At 38.1% G+C, this 17,880-nt stretch overlaps 1 pseudogene; it reads right to left on the bottom strand.

Annotated features, from left to right (window-relative positions):
- Positions 1-6,831: 6,831 nt before the first annotated feature.
- On the bottom strand, positions 6,832-16,258 carry LOC139720192 (uncharacterized; annotated as a pseudogene).
- Between the last annotated feature and the right edge of the window lie 1,622 nt (positions 16,259-17,880).

Here is a 17,880-nt window from a genome sequence, read left to right as displayed (position 1 = left end):
TACGCTGGCCAGAGTTTGGAGCTTGTCACTGTTCACAGCTACGGTGGCTTGCTTTTAACAACACCGTTCACTTCCGCACTGTGGGTGTGTTTTATACTCGTCAGACGAGACTATTTTGGTCGGCCGTTCGAAGTGATGTAATGTTCTAAAATTAGTATCACACGTACTTCCCCGACTCCAGCAGCACGATGCAGCAGAGAGCATGCACATACACGATCCAGGGAATGGTAACACACCCTTGCTCGTTTCAGATTTAGAACAATTTGAGACAAAGTGTAGAGGAAATATTGAAAACGGGAGAGAAGAAGAAGAAAAAGATGAAGATTTAGAAGAAATGAGGAAGAAGAAAAATAGGAGAAGGGGTAGGGAAAGAGAAAGACGATGAAGAGAAGACCTGGGATTGCCAGAGCTGGCATTTTATTGTGCTCCAACAGTATGCAAAGGTATATTGGTACGTCAGCTGCACTAGTCTTTTAGTCCATGGGCCAGGCCAGATATTGGTACCATCTGAGGTGGCAATACCTTTTTGGTGTCATTTTGTTTGTCGGGCATAGATATGCTTATCAAGCTATGATAGCATTTCCAAATGAGTAGCTTAGTCATAGTAAATGAATTTTAAACCAATTTGGTCTCGTTGTTATATCCCTGTACTTCTGAATCGAGACCAACCGCTATACAAAGAAGAGCACTGTCTTCTGTATGTCCACAGGTGTTCTGTTGTAAACGCAGTGCGCTTAGTCTTTATTCAAGGCAGCAAAGGGAATATCCAAGGGTTATGATGTCCACAGCGCTTAGTCTAATATTCAAGACTGCGAAGGGAATATCCAAAGCTTATAATACAGTGTATATCCCTTTATCTAAAAACAACAACAACAACAAAGCAATTTCTAGTGAATTCTAGCGTATTTTTCAATTATTTATCATTTTCCGGTGAAAACGCTACGGTGAAAACGCTAATACCACGCCAATGTCGCTTTTTTTTTCATCCAACAATGAAAGATTATGCAAAAACAATGTACCGGTACACTACAATACATTATAATTAATAATGTTGTAAATGAACAGAGTGATTTTTGTTTAAAACTGATGTATTTGTTGAGAGAGTGGTATAAAAACAGTATAGATAATCCCTTTTATTAGGAACTTTAAATATGATTAACGGTACATTGTTCTAGATAAAGACTAAGCGCACCGCGTGACAGCTGTGGACATCATAACCCTTTGGATATTCCCTTCGCTGCCTTGAATAAAGACTAAGCGCACCGCGTTTACAACAGAACACCTGTGGACATGCAGAAGGCAGTGCTCGTATTTGTATAGCGGTTAGTTTCGATTCAGAAGTATAGGGATATAAAAACGAGACCAAATTGATTAAAAATTCATTTATTATGACTAAGCTACTCATTTGGAAATGCTATCATAGCTTGATAAGCATATCTATGTCCGACAAACAAAATGACACCAAAAAGGTTTTGCCACCTCGGATGGTACCAACAACCCATTTTTCGGCTCTTGGCCCATGGACTATTTGTGCAGTATGTCAGACTGGACCGTTTCATGAAAGCTGTCAGCGCTGACAAGTTGTCAGTCTCTGACAATCGCCATGGTAACAGTCAGTGACCAGAGCATCTCAGCCAATCAAAACCATTAAGGATTCTGCTGAAATTGTCAGAAACTGACAACTTGTCAGCGCTGACTAAATTGATGAAACACCCCCCCCCCTGGTCGCTACATTGAAAGTTGACTCTAAAATCATGCAAATAAAAGAAAAATAGTGATTTCAGGTGTTCTCTTAAAGTTTGCATCATAGGCTAGGCCTATATAGAACGAGCAAGGATCAACTGTATAAAGACATGTTCTTTCGAAAAATTGCTGTTCAAAGCGTTTTGTTTTGGGTTTTTTGTTTTGTTTTGTTTTGTTTTGTTTTGTTTTGTTTTGTTTTGTTTTTTGTTTGCTTGTCAGCGGCACTAGAAATATTTTGGGCGCCCCTCCCCCTAGTTTTCGGAATTCCTGGATCAGCCCCTGAAAAGTGAAGTAGATGCCTTGAAAATGTTGAAAAAGATGTGTGGTCATGCTGTAATGAAACCAACATTGTACTCTTCATCTTTCAAAACATGGCAGCATATAGACCCCGTATTTAGACCACGTACATGGCCACCTCCCTGATTCGACTCACAACCGGGACCCATAATAACTATACAGTAATCAATGCCCGTTATCCCTCGTGTAAAGTAGCCCATGATTAGCCTCATCCACTGATATGCTGTTTGGTTTGTTTTTATAAAGGGAGGTGGTAACCTTCCTGGTTTATAGGAGCTGCAGAAGGAAGGGAGTTGGGAAAGCTGCAGCTTTTACACTTTTTGCTCTAAAAAATGGAAATAAAAATAAAAGATAATAGGGAAAAATCACAACAGTGAAAATAACTTTGGGTTTCTGGAGATTATTCTAGAGATCCAAGCATTGGCTTTATTCATCAATGTTTCCCTTTCCAGTTTGTTTTTCTTTTTGTGGGTGATCAAATCACTCATAAATCATCTGCATTATAAGTGGTACTTTGTGACCATTGTCAGAATGATGTTGGAATATTGACAATCACATGAGTCTTTAATCTGAACCACAAATGGTACGAATTGATTCTATGCACTTGCTCGTCATATAAAGACCCTAAACAAACCCATAAAATAAGTTCAAACGTCTTTTATGTTGAAAGGCATTTTCAAGTAGGCCTACAATCATTCCTAAACAAGATCATGGGCGAAAGAGTTCAAAAATATGTCTCTAACTTTTGTAGGCATATTTTTTTTTTCAGACATAATTATGCAAAATGATGGCATGAATATTTCATTGCCTATTACGCATTGGCGGATCCAGGCAGGGGCGCACCGGGCGCGCCCCATTTAATTTTTGTTAAAACAACAGAAATAACAAGAAAAAGGGGGAGCGTGCGCCCCCTCCCCCGTTAACTTTGTAAAGGCGCCCCCTTTTTTTAACGGAATTCCTGGATCCGCCCCTGGTTATATGCACTCACAGTCATGAAGCAGCTTGCTGCCTGAGAGCTGCTTTTGACGATTCCTAAGCAATGAAGTGTTTATATGCTTGAATTACGTGATTACATGATAAACAATGAGTAGTCTTCCCCACCATTAATTAAGAATTAAGTGCCTACAATCTTCTGCCATCTTGATCATGTGAAATCTCCTTTCTTCTGTTTTTTTTCCTTCTTACGTACTCTTAATAGATAGATAGATAGATAGATAGATAAATGGTATTTTATTGAAGTATTCATGTCTCGCAGTCATACGACTGAATTGCCCATAGAATTACATCGTAAAAGAGACAATAGATATTACAAAAAAGGTATTCATACAAATGAAACACGTAAAATAATGACATCAAGAAACGAGGTCATACGACAGGACATGTAGACCTACAGACTGGGCAAGCCGTAAACATAATCTCATAACAAAAACACAGATGATCATGGTTCGGTATTCATACTCTCTCTTTCGACACCTGCCTCACACACTATCACACGCCCTTTCGCTCTTTGTCACTTTCACTCGCTCTTTCTCTCATGTTTTGCATACGCACCACTACGCTCACACAACATATTGGTACATTATCAGACCTGCTGATTTCCTATTCTCGTTACACCCCAGTGATCACTCTCGTGCACCTGATCATCAAAGCCTATACTGATCAATGAGATTCTTCTCGGGAGATATGCACAATGAATGCCTATTGAAATACACTGTATATTGCACTGACTTAATTACGGGGGATTCTAAAATGTGCAAAGTATATATAATTCCACTCCCAAACAAATAGGGTGAAAAACAGCAAAACATGTTCCAGACAATGAATTGGTGTAGTTGAGTAGAGATAAATAGAAGAATGAGGAAAGAGGGGTATGGGTGGGAAGGAGACATAGGGCGGAAGAAACAGAGAGGATAAAAAAAAGAAGGAAATAAGAAGGTGTACACCAACAGAGCGCCTATACATTGGGTGGGATATACATGCATGCAAGAACCAAGGGAGGTTAAGGGAGAAATAGGAATCGGAGTGTCGGCTGCAGCAAGTATTATACAGTTCTGCGAGGCACGTGACACCTGTACATTGTGTATCATAACAAACAGATTATCTAATAATTGAAATAACACGCAAAATTAACGCTTTCATAAATGTAAGCCACAGACTCTACACGCGTACATTATACCTCTTTACACAAAAGATATCATCTTTGTGGTGTAAATAGGAAGAAATAAGAGGGATCACATCAATGAGCATAAAATTGATCAAAGTGACACGAAACTCATTATCCGAATACGACATGAGACATAATGTTGGGTAAACTTGTTCTTCTTCTCGTAAAATAAATATATACAGTTAAATGTGATTATCATTGCATCAAAAAAAAAAAACATAGAAAAATAAGGACTATAAATCACCGTTCTGACTCAAGAAAAAACAAGACACGACTTTGACCCTGTTATTGTATATCAACTTATGCTTTATTAGGACATAAAGTAATTTCTGCATACAAGTATATTTTTGTTTTGCTTTTTTAGCAAAGCATCGCATAGAGGTACACATTATTTAATGCAAAAAAAAAATGAAATAAATAATAACGACCACATCATACTTTCCCGAAAAATGATGAAACATTACAATATTGCTTTCAGTTGGAACATTATGAAACGGTATACATATAGTCATTTTCTGGGAGAGAAATGAGAACGGCAAAAGATGTGTACCATAGCAATGTAAATCATGATAAATATATGGCTTACTGCTGTACAGAAAGCAGACATTCATCTGAAGAATGCTTTCATATTAAATATACATGTATTAAAAATATTAACCACCTCAATAATAAACGGCATGTTACTGTTAAGTCGATAAAAATGTATATTGTAACTTTAACACAGTCTATGCAAACACATTCATATACAATATATATACAAAAATGAAAGACTAAAGATACGACATAATGCAGGATTTATTAAATGGCAAGACTTATATTCTCACATTGAGAATGTGTACTCTTCAAATGAAAGCAAACTAAACATTCCAAGTATACAATCGATTGACTTATAAGCATCAAGCACATACCACAAAATAATATGCGCTTAGTTTATTATTGGAGGATGATTTGTAATAGGTTGACACGACAGTTGCTCCTGCGACAATGACGAAAGACGTTTCGTGACGAATGTACAGTTACAATCAGTAATGCCGTGTGGTGGGAGAATGAGAATTTGTAGTGTCTGTATGTGTTTATGTGTGTGAGAGTCACTTATTGGATGTGATGAAGAGATGATTGTGTGTATGTGTTTGTGAGTGTACCTGTGTTTGCGCGTGCGTGTATGTCTGTGAGAGAGAGAGGGAGGGGAAAGATGTGAATACAATGTAAGAAAAGGAAGTAACCGCATGGGTCCCTTTTATTCAGTTTATGTTTATTCGTCACGTACAGTGTGTTCAATGTAGTGAATGTAATATATTTTATAATGAATAATGTTGTAAATGATGTCAATTGTTATTTTTTAAATAGTGATGAATGATTTGAAAATTGTAAATACTTTCTTTTTTAATCACGTATGTATTGTGTGAACAATACTAATGTTGCAATTCAGCCTTTTAGCTGCGAGAACATTTCATCTAATAAACCATACCAACCAACCAACAACTGTTTGTGGGTAGAATTTGTGTTTGGCTTAAAGAGATATTTCATATGGGAACATTGTCGCAGGAGTAAATGAGGATTGTCCTGTAACCGATTTCTAAAACAGCATTTGTATATAATACAGTATTCACATTGATGGTAAAGAAAAAAGACGCTTCGTGTCGAAGAATTTTCCGGAATGTTCTATCTAATCTGATCACAAATAGTAACACGACTACACCTGGAAGATGAAATTTGCACTGTTTCTGTATGTCCACAATCATTCAATTCTTTTTATCTGTATATATCCACTATGGTCAACTATTGCCCTAGCTGTGTCACTTTCTTATACCTGCATATAACCTTATCTGGATTCTATATTATGTGACTGGTTAGCCTTCACAAAGGGTAACTCTGAATGAGTTACAGGAAGTGTTGTTAAGGCTAGCAGGAAATTATCAGGGTATTTGATTGCTACATGTCACTGAGCAAAACTTTTGAGACTATGAGAGTACAGTGCACAATGCAAGTGACCGGTATGAATAGATGATAGAGGTAATACAGCGGTACATGGTTGGATGGTACATGTATCAACATACACATGAATGGAAGAGCATAATGAAAAATGTGCGTATACATCCAACAGTAAACTTAGTATATACAGTGCATCTTGAGCATTTTTTTCTCTTTTTCCTCTTTTATTGTTTATCATTTATGATATACATGTACGTCAATAAATAACATTTCTATAGTCCTTATACATACGCAATGAATTTATGTTTCAAGAAATCTAAGAAGATCAATCACCTAACCGAAGAAACTTATTTAAATTAGCATGGCATTTTTGGTTCGTATATTTATAATACATTTATATTTTACATCTTATTTTTCGCATGATTTTGATATAACGTTGTGTTATTTGCTTAGTGGCTATGTTTCGAATATAATGTTGATAATTTTTTGATGTTGTTTTTTTCCGTGATTTATGTCATTCTATATTTCGTTGTGAAATACGAGAAATAGATATACATATTAAAAAAAAAAAACATAAGTCATAATAATTGTCATGTCAAACTCTTCTTGACCAGGGGTATCTAAGTCAAGGTATATATTATATATGCATTTAGGGCCTATAATGTCCCCCTGACCAGAGATATTACAAGGACTATCTACATTAGAATGCATTCCTCCTTCAACTGTCCACATTTATTGCGGATCGTTGCTCCTCTACCCACGTGGATTCGGCGCCAGACGTCTCTCTTAGCGTTGTAGGTGAATCGCGGGCGGGTCTCTTGATCCAGATTCTGGTCCCACCATGGCTTTTTAATGTAAGCCTCCTCCTGGATAAACAAACAAACAAGGTGATGATTTTTATAATCACCATCAGCATTGCAAACATGCCCATCATTTCCCTTCTTTAAAAGAATGGCGAATAAATGTCTTTTCTTGGGCTTGTTGGGGTTTATTGTATAAGATGTGTGTGTGTGTGTGTATCATGGAGTGTGATGGTTAGTGCTTTCCTTTAGATGTATAAATGCGCCAGTTTTCTGTGTATGCATTTTGCCACAAACACTTGTACAGACCGTATACCTTAATACAATGTAATTCATTAAACGAAAGATATGGTTTCCAACAAAATAAAGTAATTTCTAAAGGAAATGGCTTTAATTGATCTGCATATCATTGTCTGGAATGGGTTGGGTATTAAATGAGAGTTTGTTGTGAAAATGCCGGATATTTCCCGCGGGATGTTTGAATTTCTTACCTGTGGTTTCCGTGGCGATGGTTCAGCCGCTGCATCCGCAGGTTCAGCTGTTGCCTCTTCAACTTTCTTCTCCTCCTCCTTCTCCTCCTCCTCCTTCTTTTCCTCCTCCTTCTCTTCCTCTTCTTCCTCTGGTTTCTTCTCTAACTGCTGCATCACATCCATCATTTCCTCGGTCATCCTTCCCTCATTTTTCACCTCATCAACATAAGCTTTGAGTTGCGCATCGCCGGACTCCCTATAGCACACTACAACAATAAACAAAATAAAATTGTCAAAGGTTATAATGTATAATCATTTTATTTTGTGTATTAAAAACAGTCCCTATATAGATGCTCACCCAACGCCACCATCGGTAGAAGTAAAATCATATGATAATTATATCATTGCATTGATGAGTCGACTGACATCAGTGTTGGTCTTTTGTATATAAGTTTGTAGAAATTGCTATAATGGCTGTTCGACTTGCATCAGCCTCACTTGAGGATCTTACGTTTGTTTTTATGGATTATTTTAAGCGTTGTAATGAAATTCACTCAAAAAAACACTCGGCATCAATTCAATATTTATCCATTTTGTTTCCGAACAACTCGTGCCCAAAAACAGTCGATAAGGTTTTATGGATCTAATATTTGGAACTCCGGAATTCCGGAAAATCTTAAAAAGCTGCCTCTGAACAATTCTAAGAAAAAAAAAATCGATATGCTCTCTTGCCTTCTCCTCATTTTAGTCAAAATAGGAAATATGAATTACATTTTTTTTATCATGCATTTTACATGAGCTGCAATCGGTAATGTCTTCTCGTACTATTTACACGTATTTTTGTATTCTCGTTCTATACCTCGTTTTTTTTTTTTTTTTTTACATATTTATTTTTGATCTGCACATTAAAAACAAAACAAAACAAATAGAAACATCCAAAGGAACGACGCATTGTTACAAGTTTATCAGAATAGAATTGCGGTCTTACCTGCAAGGAACATGTCGGTGATAAGCCCAAATTGCTGGAATTTGATATGAGCACCACCAGATTTGCGCGCAATGTACCCGTAGAAAGAATCGGCTGGATCATGGTCTTTTACCTGCACTCCGTACACCTGTAAAACAACAAAACTTGATTTAATTGTAAGAATCAGGTTTGCCTTATACGTGAATAATTACCATCAATGTCTCGCTCATGCATGTTGTATAAGCTTCAAACAATCTCATGACATTAAAGAAAAAGCAGTGAGCCATGCAGTCTAGTAGTTATCTAATTCATGTAAAGTGTTTTGAAAGTATACCATGAAGGAATTGGAAATAAAGTGCACTTATACTCTGTATACTTATACATGTTGTAATGTGCCGACACTGGAACTCTCCATAACACCCATAGTATCCGTATATTGTGGTGCGTGTGTACGCGCGCGTGTGTGTTGGGGGATGGGGGTTACCTTGACTTCCTTGGCGATTAAGTCATCAAGTTCTGCCCTCCAGTCCACCTGTTCAGTGGTGTAAGACTTCTCGTGTGGGACGACATCACCGATGATGACCAGAGCTTTGGCTGCGTCCTCACGCCAGGACAGATTGTTCGCATGTCTCAAGACCCACTCGTAACACTGAAAGATAAAAGTGGATATTGTGCAAACTAATGTCAAAAACATGAAAAGTATTTGCAAGTTGTTGTAAGGAATTTCAGTATAACAAATGTGATCATATACATAACATAGCCACAAAAAAAAAAATGATTTGTTTTACTTATAGTCAAAGTAAGTCCTCTGGACCAAAACACATCATGATATTTCATATACCATGTTGTTTAATGTGACAGAAATCAGGGGCAGATCCAGAAAAAGTGGATTGTGCGATACCATCGAAAAAAGGGGGCATGGGAAGTTATGTAAATCATTGCAGGTTTGCCCAGATGAATTGCCAATAATTAGGTACTCATGCTTGCGCTTTTGATAATGTTTTATATCAAAATCAATATATCTGATAAAAACACGTCATGTGGATTATCACATGAAATATCATTATACTATCACACTACATGCAATTGCACAGGATACAATTCTAATATTTATCAACATGAATATCATAGCTACACACACATACATACACACACGTATAATACACACACACGAGTATATATCATACAAAGAGAGAACGTTTATTTTTCTGTGATTTTTTTCGCTCCCTTTTCTTTTTTTTTAATTCAGATGTTTGTGGTACTAAAGTGTATAAGGGGTAATAAAGTATAATACCACTGTTGCATACACACATACATTATCATACAATATATATATATATATATATATATATATATATATATATATATATTATACAAAGAGAGAGGGAGAGAATTTTTTTCTTTTTTTCTCTCTCTCTCTCTTCTTTTATTTTTATTTCTCTCTTTTTTGGGGGGAGGATTGGGCAAAAGATAATCTCCAAAAGCAGAGACAAATGTGGGGTTTTATTTGACTTGAAAATACTCCTTAGGGCTTTTTACACTTGCAAATTTTTGCTTAGTCCCGTACCAACGGTGGGGCTAAGGGGGGGGGGGGGGGGGCTTAGCCCCACCGTTGGTACCGGACTTTCCTTAGCCCACTTTCTGTTTACACTTGTTTTTGCCAAAGTGGGCTAGCCCACCGATTTGAGTCCCGTACTATCTGGCCCTGTAAAACTGTAGCAGGGTTAGCACCGCAATTGCGGTGCCAAGCAAGTGAGTGTAAACAGAACGAAAAAAATAATCCGGGGCTAAGCGACGGAGACGAAGTCCGACCCCCACTGACCAATCAGAAACGAGATAATCAAGTGCTGCCGGTGCGTGTGTGTACGTGTACAGTGCACAGCGTAATCATGAATATTCATGTGGTTTGGAAAGTACCGGACTAAGAAATACGAGTGTAAAAAGGTCAATTTTCTCCTTAGCCCCGGACAAGAGCTTAGTACGGGACTAATTGGCGAGTGTAAAAAGCTGAAAAAATTGGTACGGGACTAACGATAGTTCTGGGTCAGAGAAAGTAAGGGGTTAAGAAACACAAGTGTAAAAAGGGCTTATTATTTTAATGTTCTGTATTCTCTTTTTTTATTAAATGGGAAGAAAAACTATCCTACCACTGAAACTCACCGCATAACATCCTTCTCCTAGAGTGCGGTCCGTTTCCGTGACAAAATTCACGAGGTCGCTGACATTGGAGGAGAGATCATGCTTCCTCAGGACGTAAAACTTCTGGTCACAGTAGTCTCCATGAGCCATGATTCCAATCTGGATGTTGGGAATATCTGCCAGGAGTTTGGTGACTGACTGACGGATTCGTTCTTTGACCTGAAAACATAAAACATATAATATGGTATAGATGATAGATACAGAAACATATTGACGCATGCTACATGAATATATGCATACATAATAATATGTACAAACGTGTATATGAAACATATATTTTCACATACACATAACATTTAAATAGATATTCATTATTGCTTATTGTAGATTTGAGAGCTGTGATATAAGCACGACTTTCCAAAGATATAGGTGGTCTTGTATAAGACACTGCAAAGGCACAAAGTCACCTCCTTTTCTTTTCTTTTCTTTTCTTTTCTTTTCTTTTTTTCCTTGGGTGGTTTATCGTGACAATATAAATATACAATGTGTATGTATAAATGTATATATTATACGTGATAGGTATATATATATATATATATATATATATATATATATATATATTATGATAAGAAAGGATGACGAAGTAGGGTGGTAATGCATTTTACTCCAACAGTGCTGTTTATTCAGACCAATTTTCGACGAATACATTCGTCTTCCTCAGGGTCGACAATGACAATTCTGGAAGTCATTGTCGACCCTGGGGAAGACGAATGTATTCGTCGAAAATTTGGTCTGAATAAATAGCACTGTTGGACTGAAATGCATTACCACCCTACTTCGTCATCTTTTCTGTACTGGTACCAACACGCGGACTACAAGTATCATAATATATATAATATATATATATATATATATATATATATATATATATATATATATATATGTGTGTGTGTGTGTGTGTGTGTGTGTCTGTGTGTGTGTATACGTATTGTATTGTATTGTATTGATTCTCAGTGATTTAATTCAGATACACACCACGTGTGAATATTTGTCTCGTTGATGTACAATTATATCATCGTTTATTGCTCACGTCATCAACAAAAATACTGCAACAGTTAACATAACATCAAAATCCAAGCCTAATATTATAATGATTCTGACTGCTCTGACAAATATAGTCGCTAGTAAAAATTGATACATTATAAGTCGTTAATGCAATTGGATCCCTGAAGTATGAATATTAAGCACTTGCAGCTATATCATTGTAGAGGATCAATAAACAACAGGAAGTAATAGCAAGCTGGGTCGTCCTGGAGGTCGTCCTCGACCAACCTACCGTCGATAACAAAAGTACATGCTACAGGTCGTGTCGAAGGAAAATACTACGTCGACTTTACGCTGCGATGTCATGTTGGCAGCAAAGCTGTTCAAAACTTCCTGTACGCAGGGAAACAAAATAAACATTTTACTTTGTAACAGTTTAGGTAATTGTATATGATTGTGCAGTGTATATATATGTTTATATATATATATATATATATATATATATGTATATATACATATATATAATTGTGAATTGATTATCAATATATTTCATCTTTTTTAACAGTTCTTCCAATGTGTATGCACAAGTGTATTTGATTTAATTTCAAAATTCTGTTTATCAGATGTCATTCTTGCTTTCTGAATAATGAGAGTGTAGTTTTATATCATATTTGAAGAATCATTGTTTGATTATGTATGTGATTACGAAATGAAAATGTACAAAATTCTGCAATGCAGCCATCTCCACGGCTGCAAATTAATTCTTAATAAAGCATCTTGCGTCCAGTTTTTCCATTGGTTAATAGACTACTTTTGGATTAAGATGTATTTGGAGTTATGAAATGATCCTATCGAACCAGATAATTGTTTTTAACTTCCACCTTCGCAAGAGGAACAGCCCATCCTCGTGAACATCATTTTATTACAGGCTAGCATTGGCTTGATAGAACGTTGTACCGACTCATGTGCACAATTCACAGGAAGTTCCTTTCATATCTCCTTGAAGAAGAAGATATCCTCATCATCCACCCGACCTATATATATGAATAATGACAATAATATGAATTTATATTGCGCTAAATCCACTCTGTAAGGTGCTCAAAGCGCGTACCTATTATTACCCCGGTCTCTATAGATACATTATTCCCGCCCATTACTCATGAATAGACTTCCAAACTACCTGAATGCTACGTAAAAATCTGAACAACAACAACAAGAAAACTAGCACAAGAAACAAACTGTGCAAAGAAAATCTAGTTTCACACATCGCCCACCTGCTTTTTCTCCTCTTCCATTTCTTCTCCCTCCTCTTCCCCATCTTCTCCGGGTGGATCCTTTACGTGGATTACATCAATTTTTTCTCCATCTTCGAGACAATCTTCATAGGCGTAGTTTGATAGATTCAGGTCCATGTCACCCATCTTGAAGATAAATACAGCGGACAAGTTGTAATTTCACAAATTTGCCATCACATTAATGGTGACACAGGGAAATAGAGCTGCCATATTTAATGATACGTTATAGCAAGTATTTCTGTCACATGATGTCAATTCATTAACTTACAATAAATCTGTCTTCTTGAATTCTGCTCATGACTGACTATCTCATCCCAAGTTATACCATGCCAATAGGTAGACTGAATTTCGTTCCATTTATCTTTCATTCCAATAAAAGTATGATATTACAATCATTAAAAAAATATTTTAAATGAATGAAAAATATTTCAAACATTTACAACTATTCATAAGTAAATTGTTGGAATATAAAGATAATATATCTTGCCTTAAATGTTATTAGTTTTTGCTGCATATCAGGCTTTTCTTGCACAAGTTTGTCCTTGATTTCGGATAGAAGGGATGTGTTGTCGATCGCAAAGGACACAACCTCATTGTCTGGCAGTTTCAAGTGGACCTGTAACGTCTGCTTAGCGATCATCTGCAAGGATGTTGGGGGAAAAGGATGAAATCGTTCCCACTTAACACCTCCCATCATGCACATTCATTTAGAAAATTACTAAATATGCTCTGTTCTCTGCAAAACGAAATTGATAAATTAATGACGATTCCAATATTGCATGATAATGGTACCACAACCTGAAGGGGGATAATGATTATGAAAACGTGCATGTTTACTATAATAGGATGGCATGATGACATCAAATTTCTATTTTACAGCAAATATACATCACTTATTTAACCTTGGCAATTAAGGAGGGAAATATTTGATTGTGATTGATTGTTGTGCTGGATTTATTGGCATGTGAACGGTCTTTGCACATCCAAAAAAACAAAAAACGAGCAGCACAAAATCACGAGAGGCAATATAATGTAATCTGGATTTAAAATGTCCGATGCAGATCTAAGATAGGGCCCAGCTACTATAATACACAGAATCCTATACGTCCGCGTGGGCACTGCAGACGCGGAATGCAGTGTATGAATATATATATATATATATATATATATATATATATATATATACATACATACATACATATATAATCCACATTTATGCTGCTCTCTGTCTCTATTCCTATCATTAAGTGGCGTTGCCACACTCTCTCGGGTGAGGGCAAACTTGAGGGCAAATCCACGCGAGACACTCGGAATAAGTTTTGAGCATGCTCAAGGCCTTGTCATACCGTATCTGGGGAAGTTTTGCGGGTTGACTTGCGGATTTGCTAACCCGAGCTCTCTGCATGCAGTTGGTCCGCACCTGACAGTACCTAGCGCGTATCTCGCCCGCAGTTGCCCAGATCCTGAGGTGCGCACGCAAGTTCGATTTACCCCCAGCCAAGTTTTGAGCATGACCAAAACTTTTTCCGGGTGAGTCGCGGGGATTGCCAGCAGAGGTCCACGCAGAACGCCAGTAGGAGGCCCTTATGCAGCAGCACCTCGCAGGCAACTCCTACGCAGGTACTTCGCAGTCCCCGTACAACTTCCGTACGCGGCCAAGATAATGACCTTCTGTGGGAATTCTGGCATTTCTTCAGAGGAATTTCTTCACTGAGTTGTCAGCACCCACGCGCCTGGCACGCAGGTCACACAGAATACCCGCAAGTAGAACTTAAGTAGAACGCGTCCAGCAAGTAAGACACATGCAAAACTCGCCCAAATTCTTGTCCTCTCTCAGAAATTGTCCGATATGCTGGAAAATCCCCACACGCAACAGTCTCGCGTATAGCTTGCATATACCCGGAAAGGTGTGACAGGGCCTAAACATGGTTGCGGGTAAAAAGGATTTGCGTGCGCACCTCCGGGCAACTACGGGTGAGATACGTGCTAGGTACTGTCATCTGCAGGTCGTCATCTGCGGAGACCTCCGGGTAGTAAAATTGTTCTTCGCAAGTCGCACGGAAGGCTTGTCCGGAAAGGTGTGACACGGCCTGTAGGTGCACGTTTGTCGAGGTTCTGGTTGGATAACTATGAATAGCCGAGTTAAAGCGGAACAATGTCAAGGCAGTTCGTGGGAATGGAATCTGTACACAAATACTTAACACAGCACTTTGGAGGTAACTAATGTCGTAATGAGACCGTATAGTGAGTGTACGCAATTGAAAGAAAAAAATGATTGTATGAGTCCGAGTTCGTGCTTAGTACGAACAGTTTTTGTTTATTTGTGTTTTTTTCCTGAAGACACAGTGAGTTGAGTTTAGGCTTCTGACAAGGCCAAACGAGATTGTAGTTAGAAATATAAGGCAGTATGATGGAATTATAAATGGTTAACAGCGTAGAGCTAGAGTGGGGAATTCTAGCTTGTCTCTTTTACCTGAGAAAACTCTGGTTATTTTCAAAAGAGTATTTTTCCTATTTTAAGATCAATGATGGAATCATACTGACCCGGCAGTGTGCGACAGTACCCCTTTTGTCAGGTAAAAATATATAGTTCTGCAACAGGCCAGGTACAAATATATTTCTGCAACAGGCCAATGATGCATGTGCATGTGCATTCCCATAACTATCAGAATTTTCTTTGACATCTATCTCAATATTGATTCCAAGTATACTCCCAGGTATATGTCTGCAGTCAATACACAGAAATTTAAAGTAATGTCAAATCAATTATCTATAATAATTGTAACTTTATGGTCCAAGAAAACGAATAATTTGAACCCCCCCCCCCCCTCCATCCCCCGCAGAAAGAACGCAAAAGACGTGACATACAAACTCATATACGTGCAATCAACCCCTCCGGATAATCTTGTCGGCGCCCTGTAGTGGGCGCCAAAACGAAGAAGTTGGGAGTGTCGTCTTTCTTACTCGGAGTATACCTTCAAGGATTGACGAACTTTAATCTGTGTAGAGCTGTAGCTAAAGAAATCACCCAACAAAACTCCAGCAGGAGATAGTATTGAACTATGCTGTATTAACAAAACTTCAAAAGAAGTCAAGACATTAGTCTTCTTGAAGCATCAATACAGGTCCCATATAGCAATTTTTATACCTTGACTTTAAGTACTGTTTCCTCCCGGATTCCATAATCTCGGACGGTTTTGCTTCTCTTCAGCGTCTTGCCATCGAACCTCAACGTTACTTCTTCCGCGGGTGCTTTCTCCTCCGGCTCCACAGCTGCTTTCTGACACAGCTCAGCGACGGTTGTCTCCTGTGGTACGGGAAAGTGAACGGTGCGACCGCTAGTCAGCTTGATATGAACGTCCACTGTTTGTGTCGACATTGTTGGAGCCATGGTTCCACGGCAAGATTTGTTGACTCCTATGAGTCCGACTCTTATGTAAAGCTAATATTGTTAGCTTGATTACAGATGGTTACGGGTGAATTCACTTCTCACATGCAGTTGCCAGCTACATTATACAGGACTGTCTCCTTTCCGAAACCGTGTATTACCTTCACCGCACCCGATAGGGTGCGTTTTTTCTGTACAGGTGTACTATATACCTCTCTGCTATTAGCTTGCCATCAAGCGACTGACGGTGATTATACACACTGTACCATCTATACTTGATCGGCTACTCGAAGCGATGTAATGTTCTAAATATAGTACAATAACAGTGAATCACTGTGCTTTCCCTATAGGCTTTTTCAAGGCCCTCTCCCTGTATTTACGGACGAGCGAATCGAGCTCAGCCGAGTGCGACAACCAAGTCAGCTGATTCGCTCACCCCCATTTTGATCACCACCATAATACAGCGAGAGGGTCTTGGCAAAAGGCCATACTTTGCCTGCATGACTCGAGCAATGCAAATTGCAAAACATGCACTCACACACACATTCAGTAGTTCCCATCGTCCGTGAAGTACATTATCTTTTTATAAAATTAACAGATAAGTTTCAGATCGAGCATAAAGTTAATAGTACTGTAAATATTTAGCATCATTCTCTCCCTCCCACAAAGTAGACTTTTCACCTGCGTCGTATTTCTTCACAAAGGGGAATGAATCCCAAAAGAATGGTGGATTGACTGATAACAAGGTGAAGCTTGAGGAAAATCGGACAATCCGCTCGAATTGATGAGACTGCGAACTTGATAGGATAACCTATACATTTTTACCACAAGCGCAAGCGCTTCATGATAACTCACACAGCACATTCCCATTCCCTGGGATTCAGTTAGGGGCCCAGGCACCTTTGATCTACAATAAAGGGTGCGCACGCCACCACTGTGTCCATCCAACCTCTTTGGTCCACCCCACCCCACCCATTTCTTTTGTTTAAACAAAAATAAAGAGGGGCGCGCGCCCGGTGCGCCCCTTCTGGATCCGCCACTGCATTGCCGTCTCATTTCTTGCTTTACTATTCACTAATTAAATGTGGCGTCATGATTATCTTATAATTATAATCCATCAGTGAATACATTCATGGGTATGTTCTCAATGTATACAAATAAAACGAGGGTCCGGCGATAACGAGGTAAATTCGCCGCACCCAAGCGGTCCCGTTCTGTGGTTCCCCTGTACGTTATTCATGTAGTGATCTGTGATCTATCACATGGACAGGAATATACAATGCAACTCCATATCAGAAATTAGGATTGGACGTTTGTGACTGACTTATACACAACTGGAATCAATGGAAGTTAAGTCCAATTTAGAATTAGCTGATCTGCTGCAGCAGATCAACCGAGCAATGTATATCTGAGTGCATTATTAAGGTTCGTATACAGGTCAGAGCGTATACTTATGCCTAACCATGCGAAAAAGGCTGAGATAATGATAAATAGTAATGAATAATAATACTGATAATAATAATAATAATAATAATAATAATAATAATAATAATAATAATAATAATAATAATAATAATAATGATAATAATAATAGGTATTTATACTGCCCTTTACCACTCAGTCTGGACTAAAACAGAACTC

The sequence above is a fragment of the Diadema antillarum genome, unplaced genomic scaffold (genome assembly GCF_040938485.1).
Source record: "Diadema antillarum isolate AM-2024a unplaced genomic scaffold, OU_Dant_1.0 scf00000123, whole genome shotgun sequence".
Lineage (NCBI taxonomy): Eukaryota > Metazoa > Echinodermata > Echinoidea > Diadematoida > Diadematidae > Diadema > Diadema antillarum.
This window is presented reverse-complemented; position numbering and strand designations above follow the sequence as displayed.